The sequence below is a fragment of the Chlorocebus sabaeus genome, chromosome 7 (assembly GCF_047675955.1).
Source record: "Chlorocebus sabaeus isolate Y175 chromosome 7, mChlSab1.0.hap1, whole genome shotgun sequence".
NCBI classification, from domain to species: Eukaryota; Metazoa; Chordata; class Mammalia; order Primates; family Cercopithecidae; genus Chlorocebus; species Chlorocebus sabaeus.
The window spans coordinates 28,004,657-28,029,096 of NC_132910.1; the positions used below are offsets into that span (position 1 = coordinate 28,004,657).

A 24,440-nucleotide genomic window follows, 5' to 3' on the forward strand; every position below is an offset into this window, starting at 1 on the left:
TATTATTCTGCCTTCAAAAGGAATGAAATCCTTTTATAGAATATGGCATAGGTGAACTTTGGGGATGTTATGCTAAGGGAAATAAGCCGGTCACAAAAGGAAAAATGCAGTGTAATTCCACTTATACAAGTTACTTAGAATAGTCAAATTCATAGAAACAGAAAGTAGACTGGTGGTTGCCAGGGGTTGGGGAGTGGGAGAATTGGACAATAATTGTTCAGCAAATACAAAGTTTCCGTTTTACAAGAGGAAGAGAGTTCTGTGGATGAATGCTGGTGATGGTTGTACAACAACATGAATATACTTAATGCCCCTGGACTGTACACTTACATGTGGTTAAGATGGTTCACTTTATGTTATGTAGGCTGGTTTTTTTGTTTTGTTTTGTTTTGTTTTGTTTAGACAGTTTCTGACTCTGTCACCTATGCTGGATGCAGTGATGTAATCACCGCTTACTGCAGCCTCAACCTCCAGGGCTCAGGCGATCCTCCCACCTCAGCCCCCTGAGTAACTGGGACTACAGGCATGTGCCATCATGCCCAGCTAATTTTTAAATTATTTTTTGTAGAAACAAGGTCTCACACTGTTGCTGGTCTTCAACTCATGGGCTCAAGTGATCCTTCCTCCTTAGCCTCCCTAAGTACTGGGATTACAGGCATGAGCCATCATGCCCAGCCTGTTATGTATTTTTTACAACAATTTGTTTAAAGGGGGAATGTTAAGCAAATAGAAGATGTTATTAAAATTGTTGGCTGGGTGCGGCGGCTCACGCCTGTAATCCCAGCACTTTGCTAAGGCGGGTGGATCACGAGGGCAGGAGATCGAGACCATCCTGGCCAACATGCTGAAACCCCGCCTCTACTAAAAATACAAAAAAATTAGCTGGGCGTGGTGGCGCTCGCCTGTAGTCTTAGCTACTCAGAAGCCTGAGGCAGGAGAATCGCTTGAACCGGGGAGGCGGAGGTTGCAGGGAGGCGGAGGTTGCAGTGAGCCAGGATCACACTACTGCCCTTCAGCCTGAGTGACAGAGGGAGGCTCCATCTCAAAAAAAAAAAAAAAAAAAAAAAAAAAGTTGTGCAGGTGCACGCAGGGTGGGGGAGGGAGGGGAGCATATAATGTCACGCACCCTCTCTCTTGTCCACCGCTGCAGACTCCTTCTGCAGCTCCTGGTGCTGCTTGTGTGCTCGTTCGGTGAGGACCTGGTACCTCTTTTGTGAAGTGGCAGCTGAGGAGACTCTGGCGCTTGCCATGGTGAAAAACCCAAGGAAGGAGTCAAGACTGAGAACAGCGATCATATTAATTTGAAGGTGGCGGGGCAGGATGGTTCTGTGGTGCAGTTTAAGATTAAAAGGCATAGGTCGGGTGCAGTGGCTCACGCCTGTAATCCTAGCACTTTGGGAGGCTGAGGCAGGCAGATCACCTGAGGTCAGGAGTTCGAGACCAGACTGGCCAAAATGGTGAAATTCCATCTCTACTAAAAATAAAAAATAAAAAAATAAAAAAAATTAAAAAAAAAAATTAGCCAGACGTAGTAGCACACGTCTGTAGTCCTAGCTACTCAGGAGGCTGAGGTAGAATTGCTTGAACCCAGGAGGCGGAGGTTGCAGTGGGCCAAGATTGCGCTATTGCACTCCAGCTAGGGTGACAAGAGCAAAACTCTGTCTCAAAAAAACAAAACAAAACAAAACAAAAAACAAACAAACAAACAAAAAAACAAAGAGGCATACATCACTTAGTAAACTAATGAAAGCGTATTGTGAACGACAGGGATTGCCAGTGAGGCTGATCAGATTCTGATTTGACAGGCAACAAATCAGCGAAACAGACACACCTGCCAAGTTTGAAATAGAGGATGAAGATACAATTGATGTGTTCCAACAGCAGACGGGAGATGTCTACTGAGAAGGGAACCTGCTTCATTACTCCAGAACTCTTCTTTTCAGACCAACATGACATTCTCAATTAGAAAACTGCAATTTGGTTCCACCAAATCCTGACTACTACAGTATAGTTTTCTCTATTATTTAATTTCCCCCTTCCCCGTTCCTTTATTGCACATAAAGTAACTGGTATATGTGCACAAGCATATTGCGTTTTTTTAACTAAACAGCCAATGGTATGTTTTGATTGACATCACATGGAGATGGGATAGGGAAAAATACTGACTCTGTGAAAATGCCCCCTTTCTCCTTTAGTGGCATGCTCATTCAGCTCTTATCTTTCTATTCTGGTAAGTTATTTTGCTTTTACTGTTTTAACAAAAAAACAACAACATAAAAATCCTTGCATACCTTGTTCAATTGGAGAATTTTAATGTTTTTCATTTATCCTTCTTAAACCAAGGACAGTTTTATAACTTTTTTGTACATAGCTCTTACATGTAGGGGAATCTGTCTTTAAGTAGGGATAAATTACTCTAAAACAAACAAACAAAAAAGGAATCTTATGGCTGAGCTCAGTGGCTCACACCTGTAATCCTAACACTTTGGGAGGTCGAGGCAGGCAGATCACTTGAGGTCAGTAGTTCAAAACCAGCCTGGCCAACATGGTAAAACCCTGTCTCTACTAAAAATACAAAAAATTAGCTGGGTGTGCCTGTAATCTCAGCTACTCGGGAGGCTGAGGCAGGAGAATCGCTTGAACCCGGGAGGTGGAGGTTGCAGTGAGCTGAGATCGGGCCACTACACTGCAACAGACCAAGCCTCTGTCTCAAAAAAAAAAAACAAAAAACAAACAAACAAAAAAAAAACAAAAAAACCCCGAGAATCCTAGATACTTTGCCCTTCAAGTATCTTGTTTAAATAAACTTTTTGCTTAAAATGAAAAAAATAATTGTTGTGCAAACCAAAACGAGTATGTGGGATGTTACATCAATTTCTCTGGTCAGATTTATATAGAGGCGAGCCTAAGTCACAGAGAATTGTTTTTATTATGCTTGAGGAATGCATCTTAAACACGGGACATGCTGCTCAAAACTGGGCCTAACTTTGTTAGATGTTTTAAGGAAACTAAGGTTCCACATCCATGTGCCTACCTGCCAACTGGGCACACCCACACCATATCTCATAGGCACTTGCTTCAGACTGAGGTAATCTTTCTCATCAAAGCTGCTCTCTTTCTAGTCTTCCCCATTTCTGTGAATTAGGTATCATCACTCATTAGTTGCCAAGCTTGAAATCTGGGCATCTTCCTTGCCCCCTTTGTTTTTCTCACAGCCTCACACATCTAATAAAAATTAACAAGCCCTCTGTCTGTCCACTCCAAGACTTTTACACAAATGTTCAAAGCAGAATTATTCATCATAGACCAAATAATCCAAGTGTTCATCAACTTGTAAATGGATAAATGAAATATTGTATTTCTATACAATAGAATACTATTCTACAATAAACAGGAATTAACGATTGAAACATGCTGCCAAATGAATGGATCTCAAAAACATTATGCTAAGTAAAGGAAGCCAGACACAAAAGATTACATATTGTGATTCAAGTTATTTGAAATATCTAGAAAAGGAAAATCTATAGAGACAAAAAGGAGACCAGTGATGCCTGGGTTAGGAGTGTGGGTGCAGGGATTGGGCCTGAGGGAATTCTGGGGGTGATGAAAATGTCCTAAACCTGGATTATGGTGATGGTTGCAAAACTCTATCTATTTGCTAAAAATCATTGAATTGTATACTTTTTTTTAAAAAAGGCATGTTATTTGAAAAATAACTTAGATATTCTATATTGAGTCAAACAGATTTATTATAGAAAGAAAAGCAAAGGGCATAACTGTATAAATCAAGAAAGAGATTTTGGCTAGGTGCAGTGGCACATGCCTGTAATCCTAGCACTTTGGGAGGCCAAGGCGAGTGGATCACTTGAGCTCAGGAACTTGAGACCACCCTGGGCAACGTGGCAAAACCTTCTCTCTACTAAGAATACAAAAATTAGCCGGGCATGGTGGTGCATGCCTGTGGTCTCAGATACTTGGGAGATTGAAGTGGGAGGATCACTTGAGCCTGGGAGGTCACAGTGAGCTCAGATCATGCCACTGCACCCCAGGCTGGGTGACAGATTGAGACCCTGTATCAAAAAAATAAATAAAAATAAAAGAGTTTCAGGAAAGATTAACAAGACTTAGCCACTCCACTTTCTAATTTTTCTCCCTGTCCTCACCTCTCTTTTAATCCCGTCTGCTATTACTCTAGTTTAACCTATTTATTTGTTTGTTCAACAAACATTTGACCACCTACTATGTGCCAGGCACTCTCCTAGATGCTTGAGGTATAGTAAAGAAACCAAGCAGACCCCTGGCCTCATGGAGCTTACATGCTGGCAATAGAGGGGCCAACATCACCTCCAGGTTGTACTCCCATGGCTGTGCCCTGACTGTTCTCCCTACCTCTGGCCTTGCCCCACTCCATCAGTGTCCACTACAACCATAGTGATCCTTCAAGATTGCAGATCTGATCCTGTCCCTCTGCTTAAAAACTTTCAATGACTTCCAGTTGTCTTTTGGATAAACTTCAAACTCCTAACCAGGACCTGACTGTAGCTGTGTATCTGGAGCTGGTGGGGCCTTTGTGCCCAGGCTGTGTGTGCCAACCATAACCACTTCCTCCTTTGTGCTCTCCTCCATCCATACTGGCATCTTCCCTTTCCTAGGTCTGCCAGCCCTCTTCATTCTCTTTGCTAACCCAACTCCCATTTAATCTCTATATCTCTGTTTAGAATCCTTTTGTACTCCCTTAGTTCCAGTTTAGGGGGCCTTCCTATAGTTCCCCAGCCTGCCAGACAGATTTCATCACACAGTTCCCATGGAAAAGAGATGCACAATAAAACATGTTAGGTGAATGAACAGCCAGAAACATCCAGAGAGAGACAGATTGAGCCGATATAGGTTGAGTATCTCTTATCCTACATGCTTGGGACTAGAAGTGTTTTGGATTTCAGATTTTTTTTTTTAAATTTTGATATGTTTGCATTATATATTTACCAGTTGAGCATCCCTAATCCAAAAATCCAAAATCCACAGTGTTCCAGTGAAAATTTCCTTTGAGCATCACGTCAGTGCTCAAAATGTTTCAGATTTTGGAGCAGTATGGATTTCAGATTTTTGGATTAGGGATACCCAACCTGTATTGACTTTTGTTACTTATGTGATACCATGGCCCCCCACGTTTAAGGGAAAGGGTGTTTTTCAGAGTTAGGAAACAGGAGTTTTATATACAATTTCCATGAAGGACACAGTGAGAAAGAAAGTCAAGATGATTTATCCCTCTAAAAAAAATGAACATAGCAAGGTTTTCCAGTCTAATTCTATAAATGAGATTAACAATGAAGTGATATGCATACAAAATGCTAAGGTCATTTGGCTAAAAGAAACTAAGGTAATATTTTCAGAGAGAAAAGAAAACCAGAGAATAATTCTATCCCTATTGTTGACAATGAAGATATTGCTTCAGTAGGCATATATCTTAAATGTTTTAATTAAATTCTTTTTACTGGAACTTATTCTGTTACTTCAAATTAGGGACCAAAAAAAAAAGAATACCCTGTTTCTCTCTGTTCACCAGCTTCTTTTGATAGGGACAGTAAGCTCAAACTGTGTGGCTAGTTGACTTGAAACTTATTTACTCCCCAAAGAAAAGCTAGTTCTATTTTACTATTTTGTAAAGGATACCTGCATTTTAATTTGGTGAAAAAATATTACTTGCCTTAAGGGGATTCTGCTTCATTACCCTTAAAAAAGTTCTCTTCCCCCCAAATTTCCAAACTAAAGGGAGCATACATCAAAACAACATTTGCTGTCTGTCACTTTGATCAAGAAACACCCATTTCAAAAACAAACTCAGAACTAGGCCAGATTTTTTTTTAAAAGTCCCTTCCCGAATTATATCAGTCAATATAAACGGCTTAGCCTCCCCACTGGATAAGAAAGAACAAGTGGGATGGGGTGAGGGTGGGCAGGTAGCCCAGGTAATAAGTAATTGAGTTGGGTTCCTTAAGCTTCTCATTTTGTCTGTCGCCATGACTGTCTTCAACTGTTGGCTCTATGAATCTCTATCAGACTTGAGTTGGAATCACACTGTGTGATTAGGGACTTAATATAGTCTTATCTGGGTCTTCAAAAGCTTCTTTTGCCCTTATATATTATACCAAGGTAATTTTAAAAATAATCTTATTGGCCAATGGTTTAGAAAGAAAGATTTTTTTCTGAAGAAGATCCACAGTTCTCCTCTCTGCTTCTGTAGTCTTATATTTTTCTATTTTTTGTCCTTTTTGTCCACATAAAGAGAAAGGATATTTAAGGTTAACTGCTAGGCAGCTTGCTGAGAGAAAAAAGGCAAGGGTGGAGGAGTAGGGTAGGGTTTAAATAGCAGCCAAATTGAGCAATAGTGTATTTTCTTCTGAATTTGGCTATTTTCTTCTTTTTCATACTTATTCTTTACTGTGTTTTTGTTAAAAAAATTCTTAATTGTGATGAAAAACACATAACATAAAATTTACCACCTTCACCACTTATAAGCATGCAATTCAGTAGTGTTAAGTATATTCACATTGTGGTACGATAGATCTCCTGAACTTTTTCATCTTGCAAAACTGAAACTCTATATCCATTAAACAACTCCTGTGTCCCCACTTTACTGTTGTTTTTAAAAATATTTATTTATTTGTTTATTTTGAGACAGCGTCTCACTCTGTTGCCTAAGCTACCGCGCAGTGGCACAATCATAGCTCACTGTAACATTGAATTCCTGGGGTCAAGTGATCCTCCTGCCTCAGACTCCCAAGTAGCTAGGACTACAGGCATGTGCCACCACACCCAGCTACTTTTCTTTTCTTTTGTAGAGACGGGTCTTGCTATGTTGACCAGGCTAGTCTGGAACTCCTGGCCTCAAGCAAACGTCCCATCTCCACTTCCCAAAGTGCTAGGATTACAGGCATGAGCCACCATGCCCAGCCTTACTGTTGTTTTTAAATTAGAATTAAAAAGTTGGACTCTTATGATTCTGTATAATGTTTTCATCAATTCATATGTCAAGAAGTAAATATTTTTAAGTATTTTTAGTATAAGAGATACTGTTTTCTATGAACAGTGATCTTATATTTCTACAGGTTATTTATCTTTTCTTCTCTCCTACACATTTTCAGGTAGGTGAGAGAGGAAATCATTCACATCCTTGAACCTTTAGCCACCTCTCTGACTCCTCATAACATGAGGATTGAGGCTGAGTTGTTCTCTAATAGTAGGAAGCAGAATAATCCTTTTTTCCTAGATCATATGTCAAATTTCTTTTCTTTTCTCTCTCTCTCTTTCTTTTTCCTTCCTTCTTTTCTTTTCTTTCCTTTTTTCTTTTCCCTTCCTTCCTTCCTTCCTTCCTTCCTTCCTTCCTTCCTTCCTTCCTTCTTCCTTCTTTCTTTCTTTCTTTCTTTCTTTCTTTCTTTCTTTCTTTCTTTCTTTCTTTCTTTCTTTCTTTCTTTCTTTCTTTCTCTCTCTCTCTTTCTTTCTTTCTTCCTTTCTTTCCTTTTTCTTTTCTTTTTTTGTTTTTTTGTTATTTTGTTTTAACACAGGGTCTTGCTTTGTTGCCCACGTTGGCACAATCTCAGCTCACTGCAACCTCTGCCTCCCAGGCTCAAGTGATCCTCCCACCTCAGCCTCCCAAGTAGCTGGGACTACAGGCATACATCACCATGCCTGGCTAATTTTTGCATTTTTTTGTAGAGCCAGGGTTTCTCCATGTTGTCCAGGCTGATCTTGAACTTCTGGGTTCAAACGATCCTCCCACCTCGGCCTCCCAAAGTGCTGGGATTACAGGAGTGAGCCACCACACCTGGCCATGTCAAGTTTTTAGAAGCCATTTCTTACCTTCCCCCCACTCATCCTCCCCATTACCCCCACTCTTCAGCAACTGTGGCATACTAGTCTCTTAGGGTTCATACTGGCTGCCAGGGGTCCTTCTTGGGTTTGCTCCAGTTTTCTGAAGTCTGGCAGTTAGTTAATAAGAAAACCAGGGATATAAATCATGGGCTTAGACAGTTTCCTCTGGGTATGCTTTTAAGTTCTGTCAGATTTATTCATTCCTATACATGAGGAAGAGACCATTGTTCCCTTCAGACATGAATATGAACACAGACCAGAGATAAACAAGGTGGGGTATGGGTAGGGAGTGGGAGGGAAGCTCAAAGTCCAGATGCTTATTAGTCCCGGTGAAAACACACCCATTTATGAAGAGCGGGGATCTCATGCTGGATAAGGGGACAAAAAGCAGAATTCTTAACCTGGCAACTCCCATACTGACAGAAGCAAGGTTCTCACTTGTTAATTCATCATATTGAAGTACCACTGGTATTTCTAAAAACAGTTTTCAAAGCATTATTTGTTTTGTGATCTCAGTAGTTTCAAACCTCCAAAGGAATATTTATTGGAGATCTGTTATCTACCATGCCTTATACTAGACACTGTAGGCACCCAGATGAGTAAGAAAGATGTAGTTCGTTCCCTCAAGAATCTTACTGTCTAGTTGTCAAAATCCTGGAGTCTATTATAAGTAGAGGCCAGGCACAATGGCTGATGCCCATAATCCCAGCACTTTGGAAAGCCAAGATGGGAGGATCACCTGAGGCCAGGAGTTCAAGACCAGCCTAGGCAACGTAGAGGCCCCATTTTTATAAAAAATTTAAAAATTAGCTGGTCATGATGATGTGTGGCTATAGTCTCACTTACTCAGGAGTCTGAGGCAGAAGAATCCCGTAAGCCTAGGGATCCCTTTGAGGCTGCAGTGAGCTGTGATCATGTCACTATAATCCAGCCTGGGTGACAGGGTGAGACCCTGTCATCAATCAATCAATAGATACGTAGTTAGAGGATAGATAGGTAGGTAAGTACATAGATGATAGTAGAGAAGGCTGAGAGCTGATACAGGCTGAGGAACAAAGTCAGGGGACCCTAAAGTTATTCAAGGGATTAAACAGGATAAGGAAAATAAAACACTCAGCAGACTGCCTGAGACACTGGCCAATAAATGGAAGTTGTTGTCAGTAGCAAGAATAATATTCAGATAAATTAGCCCCAGGAGTAGATCTCATTGGGAATACAGGGCATACACATATGCTTCTCAGCAGTTTTATGATAAGTACCAAAAATTTGGTTCATAAATTCATAGAAAAAATGGCTGGAGCAATTGAGAAAAGATCTTGCAAGAATGGGACTTACAAAAACAAAGGGGGACAAGGAGGACAACCTAGCCTTATAAAAATGAGGTGATGGGCACGTGTCTAGTGTTCTAGGAACATGAATTCAACCATACCTGTGTGCGCTACTCACCATGTGGTATCAGAGATGAATGAGGCAGAATCCCTGCTCCTAACCCACTTCATCTAGGGGGGAAGATTTTTGTTTTAATGGTATCAATAGCTCTATTAAAGTTAAAATGTGATAAAGGCTATAGTAGATTATTGAATGATGCAGTTTTGAACACTTAGAAGAGAGAGAAGTTGCTTTTGGATGAGGATCAGAGGCATTTCATTGAGAAAGGAATATATTTTGCAGGTCCTGGGAGATTGGCTAGAATTTTCATAGCAGAGATTGGCGTTAAGGAAAGGACCGAAACTCAGACAAAGGAAAATGGAGGGAAATCAGGACATGCTTGTAAAATGGTAATTATTTGACTCATTAAAGGTCGTTAGAAAAACTCTGACCCTTGGAAATCGAGACCATCCTGGCCAACACAGTGAAACCCCGTCTCTACTAAAAATCCAAAAAATTAGCCGGGCATAGTGGTGGGCGCCTGTAGTCCCCAGCTACTCCGGAGGCTGAGGCAGGAGAATGGCCTGAACTCGGGAGGCGGAGCTTGCGGTGAGCCGAGATCCGGCCACTGTACTCCAGCCCGGGCGACAGAGCGAGACTCCGTCCAAAAAAAAAAGAGAGAAAGAAAAGAAAAGAGAAAAGAAAAACTCTGACGCTTATAGCTTAGCACATTAGGATGAAATCAGGCAAAGTTATGTGAAAAGGTACAATTTTTAAGGAAAATTTGAATAAATTCCCATTTACTGAGGAAAAATCATTCTGGAGACATCTGGAGCTTTGTGCATTCCCCTTTAGACTTATGAGGTAAAAAGGGTTTATATGTAGCTTGGTTTTTCTCAGTGCCCTGAATAGGAATAAAGTCTTTGCCTGCAGAGAATGAATGTGTCCACTTTCCTTTACCCTCTGGGAGATAGCAAACTTTGTCCTCTTATTAAAATAGTTTAACCTATAGCACATCTTGGTTCTCTCACACCAGCGTGGTATGAGAGAAAAGCATGGGCTTTGCAGTTGGGCAGGCTTCTCTGAGCCTTCATTCTCTGCCTTCTTTACTGTTGGACCTTGGGAAGTTACTTGAAAGCTGAGCTTCATTTTCTCTTCTATAAAACAGGACTGATAATAGCTACCTTAAGGTATTATTGTAAAAATTAGAAAAAAAGTATATAAATAACCAGATGAGGTGAATGGCCAGGCGGCACAGAATACATGGTGGCTGCTTCTCTTACCAATAGACTATGGCGCAGCTCTTTGTGGGCAATTGTGTCTGTCTGTATTGCCATGATTTTTGGTCTACAATCAAGAAATGGCAGCCAAGAGCCTGCTAGAATCTGCTCAGGACTCTGTTATCTTCTTGCCTTTGGCCAATACAAGCACATGTTGGACACCGCCCAAAAGTGCTGACTATAAGAACTTTAAAAACATACTTTCCCCCCATCTTATCTTCTGGTTTCTAGGCAAAAGCACTAAAGTATGTGGAATAACACTCACATCCGGCTTGGAGTAGAACAGTTTCCTGAACACCTACGGGGAGAAAGTTGTGCTTAAAAGCAAATAAACTGGAAAGTCAAGAAAAATTTTCCTCTTGCTTGAGTCTACTCGTGAAAGTCTAAAATAAAATGTGTGATTTGAGGCAAATGAAAGAGATCCGAGAAAATTAAGTACTCTGAAGAGTTATCATGGTGGTTACTGGCTAGAATCCCTTTTAGAAGCACATTGTTTGTAGGTTTTTAAAGAATAAGAGAGGCGAATTAGAGTTTGAAGTCAATAATTTAAGTGAGACTGCCAAAAAAAGTAAACAGGAGCTACATTTAATTTCTGTTTTTCCTTTGAGAGCCAAGGAGGCCAGCACTTCAAGTCCAATGAAACTGCCAACTAGCTAATGGAAAATTTTTCTTTTCAAACATAAATATTAAGGTTTACAAATAAACATAAGGGTTTTTGTTTGTTTGTTTTTTGCTGACATAGAGCACCAAATAAGACTTAGCCCCTTTTAGAAAATTTGTAGACATTCAATATCATATTGTCTGGACCTCAGTAGGAGTATATCATCAAAGGAAGTCATTTGCATTTCAGGAACCCCAATTAGTTTTACCCTAGCAACTTTTCTTGCTTTTATCTCTTGAAGTTTCACTTTCATAGCACTTTGGTTTTTTTTAAAGCAGTGTATGGCAATGTTGATGACATTTCAATATATGTAGTCAAGACTTCATATACCAAAGTGTTAAGAAGACAACTAAGTCAGTCGGATGGGTGTTTTGATGCTATGAATAAAAGTAATCACAGGTCCTTTTTGAAAGGCCCAAAATTCGAATATGATGCAAAGACATGAAGTGCCAAATCAATGAGCAATTTTTTTAAAAGTAATTTTAGTTTTCTTGTTGATGTTTTTTCTTGTTATGAAGAAATCATTTTTGGTGTCTTTGATGATTCTCTTGGTCAGCAAAGCAGTTCTTAATAAATAAGTGATAAGTTTGTAGCAATGGAAAAACATGATGCTATCAGTCATTAAAACAGATTTCTATAAGTCATTTGTTCAACTTGCATGCCAATTTATGACAGTGTCACCTTTCTCTATTTCTAGTTCTCCTGTCTCCTTACTTATCACATAAGATTAGAGTCAGATACCTCAATCTAGTCTTAAAATCCCCCACCCACTGCCCTCCAGGCATGCTAGTGTCTTCCATCCCAGGTCTACTCTGGCCTAGTCTTTCTTCCTTTTCATCTCGTTATCTCCTACAATGTTTCCCTGACTCTTTTTCCCCACCCAGTCATCAGGCAGCTTCTCAGACAGGGAAGCAGTATTTGTTAAAATACAAATTACAAGACAAGGATAGGAACTGCACCGAATTCCATGCCTAAATCTTCTATGCTTCCCCTTCCTCATACCTCCCCCAAGCCTTTACTTAACTTCATCTATGCCGTTAAAACATGAATATTTTTCTAGAAGAAAAAAAAAAAAAGCTTCCATTAGAACATATGGGATTATGCCCCAGAAAAGATTTCAGTCCTCAAGTCTTGTGGTTTTTGGACATCATCAGTTAAAATACTCACTTGTCTCAACAGAAAATAATATTCTCACTTCTGCTCAGGCACAGGTTAGGTTCTGAATGCCATCCAGCTCAGCCTGTCCACCCTGGACACACCACCTCCCCATGCTCACCAGGCACTTTCTCCTCAGTGACAAGGACCTACCAGTATTTGAATGCACTCCAGTTGAACCCATGCTGTTAAGGACCTGTCACTCGTGGAGTTTTACCTTTCAGGATTCTGGGCCATCAGTACTCATTGTCGCCTAGATCACATGTCTTTTTCAAAGAGTCAAATGCCCTTCACATACCAAGCACACTTCACCTTCTTCCAGAAGGTTGTTGCCGCTAATAGGAGGTGGCAGCTGTTAGTAATTCACGTCAACCCTGTTGAGAGCTTCAAGGTTGAAAAGGAAAAACACTTTCTCCAGCGCAAACAGCCAGAATCAGTTTTAAGCTGGTGAGGTTTTGTTGTTTGGATTGCAGCTTGACCTGTACCTTTTACAAGTGAATTTACAAAGTGGATTTTCTTCTCTGAAATTTTGCTTGGGGACCAAAATTTAAATAAATACCACAAGTGAAAGACATTACCCTATTTCTCCCACATAATCATCACTCACCCCCATTCATGTTAAGTGCTGCCTGATTAATAAGAGCTAAAATTCAATAAGCACTTCCTTTATGACAGAGACTGTCCTAAGTGCTTCATCTAAAGTATTACATCTAGAACTTCAGCAACTCTATGATTCAGATTCAAGGTTTAGCTCTCATTTTATAGATGAGAAAGCTGCTTCATGGAGTAAGTGGTCAGCACAAGGTCACATCATAAGCACTGCAGCCAGGACTCAAATTTACGTATTCTGCTTCAGAGACTACACTTTTAATCATGATGCAACGCTGTCTCAACTGAAATGGGATTCCACCTTGGTGACAAAGTCATTATGATCAAAATCAATGAGCCCAGCACCTCCCATTCAATATCCTCAACATGCTGCCAGCATGACATCTTGAACAGTGCAGATCCGATCATGACACTGGTGTAAGTTTTAGTGATTTCTCTTTGCCTACAATATAAAGTCTAGATCTTGAAGATGGCCTAAAGGGCCATTATTTTCCATCATCTGCCTTTCCATCTATTACCAACTGCCACCTGCCCATGCCCTAGCGATGTTACTTGCAGTTCCACAATTGGCCTGTGCTGTTTGATGCTTTGAGATCTTCAAACTTTCTGCCCTGAACTATTCCTCCCCTCCTCTTAGTTAGCAAGTTCATGCACATCCTTCAGGACCTCTCCCAAACATGTCCTGCACATCCTTCCCTGACATAAATATCTTTTCGTCTGCTTGCTACCAACACATAGAACTATTTATCAAAATTATGATAGCCACTATTTTCAGCTGTCATGTGCCAGGCATAGTATTGAACACTTAGCATGTTTGCTAGGTACAAATAGTGAACCACAGACATAATTAAGTGAGAAATGTAACTGTTTCTTTAAAAAAAAAAACTGACCATAATTTCTATTTTGAGACCTCATTCAGCTGGAAGACAGAAACTTATATCAGCCAATTCAGGATCCCCTCTAGCTCCTGGGGTTGCAGCAAAGTTGTAAGAGGGTTAGGCAGAGTCTAGGGTGTGTGTGTGTGTGTGTGTGTGTGTGTGTGTCTGGATGAGATTGAACCTTTGGTATTCTTGTCACCATTCCCCATGCTAGTGTCTGGTTGGTGTCTGGTGTTGGGATGTTGGTATCTGCAGCCTTTTCAGATGGATTAGGAATCTGTGCCCTCTTGGCTTACCAGAAGCAGTTTGCCTCTCCTGAACCACTCTGGACTGGAAAGATTGGTGGAAGGCATGACACTCTCTCCAGCCCAGGCGCACCACACAGTCATTTCTTTCATTTCCACTCTATGCTGGGCTCGCAGGGACTCTGGACTGAGCCAGTTCTCCGGAGTATTGCCTGGGACCAGGGCCCACATCCTTTGTGCCCTCAACTCTCTCTGCCTCTCTGGAGCTTCCATCTTACCCCACGTAAGACTCCTAACTCCCCTCCACTTTCCCTCTGGCTCTCCTTGCCTTTCTTCTTCAGTCCTAGAAAGCTGTAACGTCTGCTGGGAAGAAAAACTGGCTCTAATTGAGTATTCTTGCACACCTTAAGTCTGGCGCCTGGATTCCTTTGTTCTATGAGTTCTGTTGTGTTCCCTTGTTTTTCTTTGGTCAGTGAATGACACTGACTGGGAAGAAAGATGAAGGTTACTGGAAAAATCAATGTTATGAGTAAGCAGTTAATATCTCACTCTTACCTTGCCCCCAGACACACACTCAATGATTATCCCATATTAATTTTTATAAAAACCTTCTGTGGAAGATGTAATTACCATTTTCACAGAGGAAAAACTGAGGCTTAGTGAGATCAACTGACCTCACCCCCAGCAGGCAAGATCTTGAATTCAGTCCACACTTTTGACCACCACACTCCACCATCCTTAGCACATGGGACTGAAATCATTTCTTTAGATACCTGGGTTTTCCACCACACTGTGAGTTCCTTGAAGTTAGGGTTGGACTTCATCCATCTTGATATCCCTATCCCTGGCATATAACAGGTTCTTAGTAGGTGGCAGTTGAATTGAAATGGGTCAAGGAGAGAGAAAGGAAGATAAGAAGGAAAAAAAAAAAGGAGAATGAGAAAATTCTCTTAAGCTATTTTGAAACTTCCTGAATGATACTCTGCCGGCTAAAATGTAAGTGGAGTAAAAAGTTTGATGATTATCTAAGTCATGTCTAGCACCGAGCTCTCCTTATATTATGCTGTCAAATTATTCTAGGCAAAGAAATTAATTCCTTGTCTCCAGGAAAGAAAAAGGTGTAATGTGGTTGGTGACATAGCAATGACAAATGAGGAAAATGTGCATATGTGAACAGTGACCAGTGTGGACAGTTTTTACCAGTCAATGCAGTAATAACTGATTTTTATTTACTTTTCTAGACAGTGCCATCCAAGATGCTGGTGGCATATAAATCTGATAACTTCTGGAATTTCACAGTTTTCCATTAAAATTTTATCTGAAAGCCCTTGTTTTACCATGTTACATAAAAGCCTCTGATAACAAATATCATATTTATCTGCCCATGAATGTAGGTGAAGGGTAGAAGTTTTAGGCTGTGACATGCCCAAGTTACAATCAAGGTAGTTTTGCCAACTAGTTTTTTTTTTTTTCTTTTTCATAATCATCTACATGCATGTGTTTTATTTTTAAAAAATTTTTATTTGATGTTGTAACAGATAACTAGAACACAACATAAATGAAACCATAAAGTTAATCATTTCCCTGCCCCACCTTTCCCAGGTAACTTTTATTAACAGCCTGGTGTGTGTTCTTCCTTGGGGTAATGTAACATTTGTGTTCTCGCACAAATTCTCGTTCATAGAAGTTTGTTTTTTCTCCTTATAGTGTTTCTCCTGACCTCCCTCGCTGCCTTTACCCTCCAGCAAATTTCCCTCATTCTTTCCCCCTCTCTCTTCCCCATTCCCCATTCCTCCTCCATCTCTTTTCTCTCTCTCTCTTTCTTTTTTTTTTTTTTTTTTTTGAGGTGGAGTCCCCCTCTGTCGCCCAGACTGGAGTGCAGTGGCGCGATCTCGGCTCACTGCAAGCTCCGCCTCCCTGGTTCACGCCATTCTCCTGCCTCAGCCTCCCAAGTAGCTGGGACTACAGGCGCTCGCCACCACGCCCAGCTAATTTTGTGTATTTTTAGTGGAGACGGGGTTTCACCGTGTTAGGATGGTCTCGATCTCCTGACTTCATGATCCGCCCACCTCGGCCTCCCAAAGTGCTGGGATTACAGGCGTGAGCCACCGCACCCGGCCTTCTCTCTCTTTCTTCCCCTTCTCTGTTTTTCATTTTCTACCTTTTCTTCTTTCTTTCTCCGTTAGCCTTGGAGGACCCAGGCTCTTGGGAAATTGCCTTTACCCTCAAGGTGTGACAGTTCAGTCGAGTTTTGACTCTGAACATTTTTCTTGGGTTGTCTTATGCCTCAGCATAAGAAAGGAATAGAAATGGGTAGGCAGAAAGTAAAATATTCAGTTAATCAAAATTAACTTATTTGATGAAACTACTTTAGAACCCAGGATGCTTTTTAAAATTATTAAAATGTTTATTATACAAATCTAATTCAAAGAGTAAACCATAGTTCTTGATTTTAAAAAATCCTCAAAGTCTATAGAAGTGTTTAAAACAAATGATAAATTTTTATTTATCACCCAGAATTCTTTTCCCTGCAATGCCACAATAGTTTAGCATTTCCTCCATGAACTTTTTCTGGATATTTATAAAACATGTAACAAATATTGTATGTACTGGTGGATGTAGACAGCAAATGGGAAGCTTTTTCACTAGATAATGTGGACATCTCTCCATGTCAGCACATATAGGACCCCCCCCCCCTTTCACTTTAAATGCTGCATAATATCCTTTGCAATGAATGTACCATTTTCTACATGAACATTTAGGTTGCTTCCAATTTACATGATGCATTGCCAATCTTTCAACCAAGACTTCTCCAAAAGAATGCTGTCAATTCTTGTCTCCTTTATGACTAGGGGCTGCTGACCTGAGTGACCGTTATTTAACCAGTGACCCCCATCGCCTTGACAGGGTCCTTTGTGTCCCGTATCTCCATGAGGACAAGAACTTGCTGGCTACCTTCACCCTCTGAGGCTATCCCTGTAGGTCTCATTCTGCTAGTATTGTTGCTCTGTTTTTTCCTAACCTTTTTGCCTCTGTTTAAACCTATACAGGTTTGATACAGGCTCCATGCACATTGTAGTTGACTGCTGTGCTAACATACTTTGGTAGTGGCATAGATAGTGAATAACTCGCACCTACCTAGTCCTCCTCTCTCTTTTCTTTGGGTTCTCACCTGTGCAAGATCCTATGTAGCTTTCGGGATAACAGCCAGGATGCATTAAGGCCTTTACTTGGGACCCTAGTCCTGGAGCTATAAAAAACAACAGAAAACCTGGAGGTGCTTTGGTTGCTGTGAAATAGCTGCCAACCAAAGAGACTTTATCCAGAGAGAGGGTGAGGCAGGTATCAGCTCAGAGGATCTGGGGGCTCACTGGCATATTTAAGGGAAAAGACTGTGATAGACATGTTAAAAGGCATTTGAAAAGACAAAGTAACTCTGAGACGCTGAAAGAAATTCTAGTTTTCCTCCTTCATGTTCACTACATGAAATAGATCATTTCTAAGGGGTTGGTGTGGCCTTGAATGCATTTCCCTAAAGTTTCCATTTTAACATCTTATCCTAGGACACCTACGATGGTTGTTCACTTGTTTTTCATTTTGTTGTGAGTGGTTCCAAAAAATCAAAATATTTATTAAAGTGAATATTATGCTAGAAGTTATATATTGTTCACACTAAACCCCAACACCCATTTGAGAAAGCAGCACATCATTTGTTCCTCCTAATATTTTCTCTCCTAAGCAAACAATCTATATTTCAAGTGTGTTCTTTCTTTGTAGTGTGTTGTTTATATTGGTCATTAAACAGTTCCTAAAACTCACTTTCAACTTATACATAGACATTGTTTCTCTAAGGTGTCAACATTGAAAAGAACAGTATAGAGCAGGGGTGTCCAATCTTTTGGCTTCCCTGGGACACACTGGAGAAGAAGAATTGTCTTGGACCACACCTAAAATACACTAACACTAACGATAGGTGATGAGCTAAAAAAACAAAAAAAAAATCACAAAAAAATCTCATAGTGTTTTAAGAAAGTTCATGAATTTGTTTAAGACCACATTCAAAGACATCCTGGGTCACATGCGGCCTGCAAGCTGAGGACTGGGCAAGCTTGGTATAGATGAACCAAGGAATATTGTATGACTGTGGCAAGAAAGAGTTAATAATTATTTAGCAAAGATTCTTACATTTCAAATAATTGTTTTTCACATCAAAACTTTAGTTGGAATAATAGAAGGAATGTCAAACTGAATTGGTAAGAAATAATGGTAGTGTATTTCTAAGTAAAATTTAGTAATATTTTAAAGTATAGGCTGGGCGCGGTGGCTCACGCCTGTAATCCCAGCACTTTGGGAGGCTGACATGGGCAGATCACTTGAGGTCAGGACTTCAAGACCAGCCTGGCCAACATGGTGAAACCCATTTCTACTAAAAATACAAAAATTAGCCAGGCGTTGTGGTGTGCACCTGTAATCCCAGCTACTCGGGAGGCAGGAGAATTGCTTGAACCAGGGAGGCGGAGGTTGCAGTGAGCTGAGATCGCACCACTGCACTCCAGCCTGGGCGACAGAGTGAGACTCCATCTCAATATAAAATAAAATAAAGTATAGAAGTAATCATAGAGTTTTTTTTTTTTTTTTTTTTTGAGACAGAGTCTCGCTCTGTTGCCCAGGCTGGAGTGCAGTGGCCAGATCTCAGCTCACTGCAAGCTCCACCTCCTGGGTTCACGCCATTCTCCTGCCTCAGCGTCCCGAATAGCTGGGACTACAGGCGCCCGCCACCTCACCCGGCTAGTTTTTTTTTTTTGTATTTTTTAGTAGAGACGGAGTTTCACCGTGTTAGCCAGGATGGTCTGGATCTCTTGACCTCGTGATCCGCCCGTCTCGGCCTCCCAAAGTGCTGGGATTACAGGCTTGAGCCACCGCGCCCGGCCTTTTTTTTTTTTTTTTTAGAGGCAGGGTCTTGCTGTGTTGCTCACACTGGAGTGCAGTGACATGACCCTAGCTCACGGCAGCTTCAAACTCCTAGGCACAAACGATCCTCCTGCCTCAGCCTCCCTATCATTAATAACTAGGACCACAGGTGCATACCACCACGCCTGGCTAACTTTTTTATTTTTATTTTTTGTAGAGATGGCGTCTCCCTATGTCGCCCAGGCTGGTCTTGAGCGATCCTCCCACCTCAGCCTCCCAAAGTTCTGGGATTATAGGCATGAGCCCAGCCTCATAGACTATTTCTAAGTGAAATTTAGTTGAACATTTTAAAGTATAACAAATGTTACAAAACCAAATTGCCATAATATATAAAAAAAGTTAAACTTGTGAATAAATTCAGAACCCAAATAATGTATGATTTCTAGATGTAGTCTTTTAAAATATACAATTAATTAAATGTATTAGACAAATTGAAAATGTATTAGACTTTAAATTAAGATGAAACAATTCAAAGAATAAATGCTGAATCTAGAATTTAGAGATGTATGACAGTCATCTGAAATTTCTAGAGCTTTTTGTCTGAAAAAGATACTCATTCTCACAGGTCCCTCCTAAGTAATCAACTGTAGTAAAAAAACAAACTTCTAAATATCTATATGTATACAATATGAATCAGACCCTTCTGAATATACTAGATCCTCAATAAGCATACTCTAATTTGATCTGATTTTAAGTATTTTTTGCAGGTTATTATATTTATCTTACACTGACATTTGGATTGGTAGGTTGAAATGTTTAAGAGAGGAAGGAGAAAACTGACTTGGCATAAATGCACACAGTGCTGTTCTGGCTGCCAGTGTTGTGGGTTCTGTCACTAACTCCCTGTTTTTGACTCAGGACCACCTGCGGTACCTTGCACACCTCATTCTGGTGTACCTCTGTGCAGGTGGGTGCTGTGCTGCTCTACCATGTTGGGAACTTATTCCAGTCTCTCTGGTCTTTCCTTCCTACAACACACTCCAGCACCAGAGGTGGCTTTGGGGAAGGAAAGGGAGCAAAAAAATGGTAGCCTATTTAAAAATGTCTTTTGAAAAGTGTAAATTTTAATGGCATGTGAATCATCTGTCCATTAAAATGTTTAAAATAAAACCTTTCAAACAAAAGAAAAATACAAATTACAAGTTCCAGACTGGCCATGTACACCCTTTCTAAGACAGGCTGTGCACTTTTTTCCTATGTGTAACTTTCTCACAAAATATTTTAGCATTTTTAAAGCTATATTTCTTCATTAATATACTTCATTTTAATAAAAAGTAAAATGCTTTGGATTCTAATGTGATGCATTATTTCTGAAAGCAGTCTTAATACAGGAACTAAAGGGCAGTGTGATTTTACAGAGAACATCTTTAATAGTGGCTGGGAGTTTACACATACACGTACTTGATATGTGTAACTATTTCAGGTCATTCTTTCATTTTGTGAAGGAAGGGACAGACCACTTTGCAGGAGAACTGAGGCACCAGTTGAGGAAACTAACCCCCAGCTCATGCAGAGAGACATTAGCATACTTTTGTATTGTTGCTGAAATTTCTTCATGTCTTACTTTTGATTCCATGAGACAAGTTGTTTGTTTCCATCTAAAAATATCGGATGATGCCTCTATATTGCAGATACAAGTTAAAAGTGTTTTTCCAGAATCTATGTTACGAAGGAAGCCGAGGGACTCTGGTCATAGTGATGAATTTCACTGGCGTAACATCCATGCTGTGTGGGAGGTGAGATTTAGACCCAAAGTGTGTTTTTAATCACCAGTTTACAGTGATGTTTCACATAGAAGTAGAGGGATCTGTTCCACCCTTATGAGATTTCACCTGACCCAGAGCACTTAGAAAACAAGATAAAGCAGCAGCAGGAGAGGAGGCCTTATCTGTTCTGCCCACAGAGCTCCTGGCTTTATTCTCCAGCTAATACTTCTTATTCCCCCCCCCCCACACGCAGTGGCAGCGGCAATGTGCGTTATAAACTGCAGGGGCTATTTCTTCAAAGCTTAAGTTCTGGACACCACCTCCCTCTCCCCCAAACAAGATTCCCACAGGACATGAGGACACAGAACAAACCATGTTAACCTCTCTGCTTCCAATGCCTAGCAACAATGTTTGTGGTAACCCTATGACTGCGTGACAGGTGTGTATGTGTTGATACCTGCTTGTGATACCATAGGTAAAACAAAATACGGTTTTAAGGAGGATAATACTTTATGGCGGGGAGGAGCCTGTCCATAAAGGTTTCAGTAAAGAGGTTATTCAGCGGTTACTGTGGCTGCTAATGCTTCTGCATTCTGCCAGGATATAAGAGCACAGACAAGTAAAGGCAAATGTGGTATCAGCTGTTTGGTAAGGGAGGTTTCTATTTCCTACCTAGTAAGGCCTTCTCTGTGTCCATATGTATATTTATTACCTTAAATATAGAACCTGGACATTTAACAACAGGGATTCTGCTTGAATTAGAATAAAGCCAATTTCAAACCTTACTGTTACTTTCATCTCTGAAGATGACACGTGAGAGCAATTAAGAGAGGACTCTGAGGGGAAAAAGTTCCTACCTCCGTTGAAAGAGGCTGGAAGAACCTTTGAAGAAAGATGAAACTTAAACTAGCACCATCCCTTCCTTTAGAATATTAACTGGACGCCTATATCATAAATGCAAAATAAATGCAAATGGATTTTCTAAAATTCCAAAGTTTGCAAAGCTGAATCAAAAATCTCTTGAAATTACGGTCATGACGACCGAAAGAATCACGTCTCTTGTCTAATCAGAGACGGTGCTTATGGAAACAAAAACAGGCCGGTAAGGGAGGCTTCAGCGGCATTCACCACCACCTGCATCTCTGTTGTGACTTACACTGAGAAGAGGGCATGCTGAGAAAAAGGATGGCTATTTTCCTTGTAATGCGAGCTTTTTTTTTTTTTTTTTTTTTTTTTTTTTTTTTTTTTTTTTTTTTTAGCTGTGAACTTTTTACCTTGCTTCATTCATGCTTCATTTGATCAATTACTAACTGTATAGCCTCTGAAAAGCGAGCGCGGGCTGCTTAAAGTTGGTATTTTGCTTTTGGATTCCTCTGCATTTTACAATGGGGGGAGGGTAATTAAGGCACCTTTCTGATTGAATGGGCAGAGGGACTGAGCGTGTGTGCTTCGGTCCCCTTAATACCGCAAGGACCCGAGGACCGTGGAGGGGCGAGTGGAGCGCGACGCTTCCACCCCAGAATCCGTTTTCAAACCTTAGGGAGCCTTCTTTGCCATTGAAATGCAAATCCGGTCCTGAGCTCCCGGGCCAATCCGGGAGGCTTCCTGTGGGATTACCTGGTGGCGAGCGAGCGCCGAGCCAGCGCCGAGCCAGCGCGGCTCCTCGGGAGCGGCGGGCGCGGGGTTGGACTGCACCGGCCCGGGAGGGACGCGAGGTGGGCGAGCGCCCCGCATCCTCGGCGCCTCGCGCGGGATCAGCGTCCTCCAGCCGCGCTCTCCCAGCCCGCCGTGCAGCCATAGGCCGGGCGCGGTGGCGCGGGGCGCGGCTGGGCCGCCCATTGTTGAGCGCCTTGGGCCCCGCCGGCGATGCCCGGCGCCGCCTCCTTGGAGCGGCGGCGAGGTTTGAACTTGGCGTCGGCCTGGAGCCCCGAGCAGCCCGGGGGCGGCGGCCGCGAGGCGAGTGGCGATGGTGAGTACGGAGGGCGGCGGGGCACGGAGTGGGAGGCGGGGGCCGGCCGGCTGCTTTCTGGAGCGCGTCTATTTCGGGCTCTGCGGCGACTCTGGAAAGCCCTGTCTGGAGGAAGGCTCCCAGGGGCTTTCACGGCCAGCACCCCGGCTGATAGGGGCAGGTGGCGTGCTCCGAGGGTCTCCTGACACTCCTAGGCCTTGGCTTTTTATTAGAGAGGCAGTAGCTGCCACTCCAAGAGGAAAATAATTGTTGATTATTGACAGCATGAAAACTTTTCGGAAGAAATGATCTGTGAAATATTTTAATTTTGATAAATTGCTTCCCACCAGGGCCCCTGCTGTGTTGAGAACGCCTTGCCTTTCTTAATTTTACTGGATTTGTTTCTGTAGGAAAGGCTCCTGAAGTGCGTTGAGGGGCACGCCTACCCCCAACCCCCACTTGCTCCAGATCTTAAGACAGTTACTTAAATAGTGTGTTCCTTGTCCTGCAGCAACACTTAAATCATGAAAATGAAATTATACCTGACGGCGGCTTTACTTCGAATTGCCAGAGGAATAAAACTTTTGCTGGTGGGACAGGGGAGTGGTTACAAAATTTCAACACCTGGAGCACGCTCTGGGGGTGGGATATATTTCTCTTCCTCTAAGATGTATTTTGGCATTATCTTTTCCCCTCTCCCTTTAAATAGTAGTGTTATTGTGGCACACTGTGTGCACGGGAGCTTCTGCACTGGGAGCAAATAGGTGCCCTGCATGCGGGTCATCTCCATGGAGAGATTGCTGTGATATCGGGGGTGCAACAGGAAGTCCTAGCACAGAGGCTTCTAGAGAGAGTTCTGTGCGTTTTCTGTTTTTAATTAGTTGTTTTAAAGCCTAGTTAAATGTCCATTTCCAGTTAAAAGCACCCTGGTCAGATATATGGCTACATCTTTCCCCCAAATGATTTCACCAGAAGTTAGTTTACATTTTAAATTTATTTTGATGGTTATCTTTTTTTCCAATTATAAAAATATTATACAATCGTTGCAGAAAAGGTGTAATATACAGAGAAAGAAGTAAACTGTTATAACAACATGTATGTTTTGTTTGCTAAGACCTAGTTTTTCACAGAATCCTAGTCATTTGAAAACTTTTCAGCTATGGACTTTTTTTTTTCCTCCATTGCTAACAATCCTGGTTTAGGAACTAAAGCTAGGAATTGACAAGGAAATAAACTTACTTGAAAAAATGTTATAACCAACAATAACTTATTCACATTGCCCATGAGTTGGAACAGAATTTATTGTGGCAATTTCTCTTGAATCAACTTCCTACATCTGTTCCTGGCAAATGGTTTCTGTTTGTGCAGCCTATTTTGTAAATACATCTCTCTACCATTAAGGCGAGGTGCCCAAACACATACCCGTTTCCAGTGCTTGTAGCTTGGCTCGTATAGTTAATATGTTTATTGGCTTCTGCATCACAACTACCTCACCATACATTTGATAAAACCCTGGAGAAGGTTACCAAGGGATGTTGTAGAGAATTCACTTCCCTGGAGATTTTAAGAAAAGGATAAACATCCATCTGCCTAGGATGGCTTCAGAGCAGTACTGTCTGGATAAAGGAAGACTAGGTCACCACTCTGAACGTCAAAATTGAGGAATTCTAAAATTTGTTTAGAAGAATTCCTCAATTTTGACCTGGGACCAGGTCCTCTGTGACCTGGGACCAAAGCAAATTAAGGTTGC

The 24,440-nt window shown here is 41.4% G+C and overlaps 1 protein-coding gene across 3 annotated transcripts in view; it reads left to right on the forward strand.

Annotated features, from left to right (window-relative positions):
* The window catches only part of SHROOM3 (shroom family member 3), a 345,976-nt gene that overhangs the window by 231,117 nt on the left and 90,419 nt on the right, over window positions 1-24,440 (forward strand). The window contains exon 1 of one of the 3 annotated variants that reach the window (XM_007998951.3): window positions 22,278-22,711. The exons of the other annotated variants lie outside the window; for them this stretch is intronic. The gene's annotated coding sequence lies outside the window, so the exon portion shown is untranslated. Of the gene's footprint in view, window positions 1-22,277; window positions 22,712-24,440 lie in introns of those variants that run through there. 3 annotated transcript variants of the gene reach the window in all.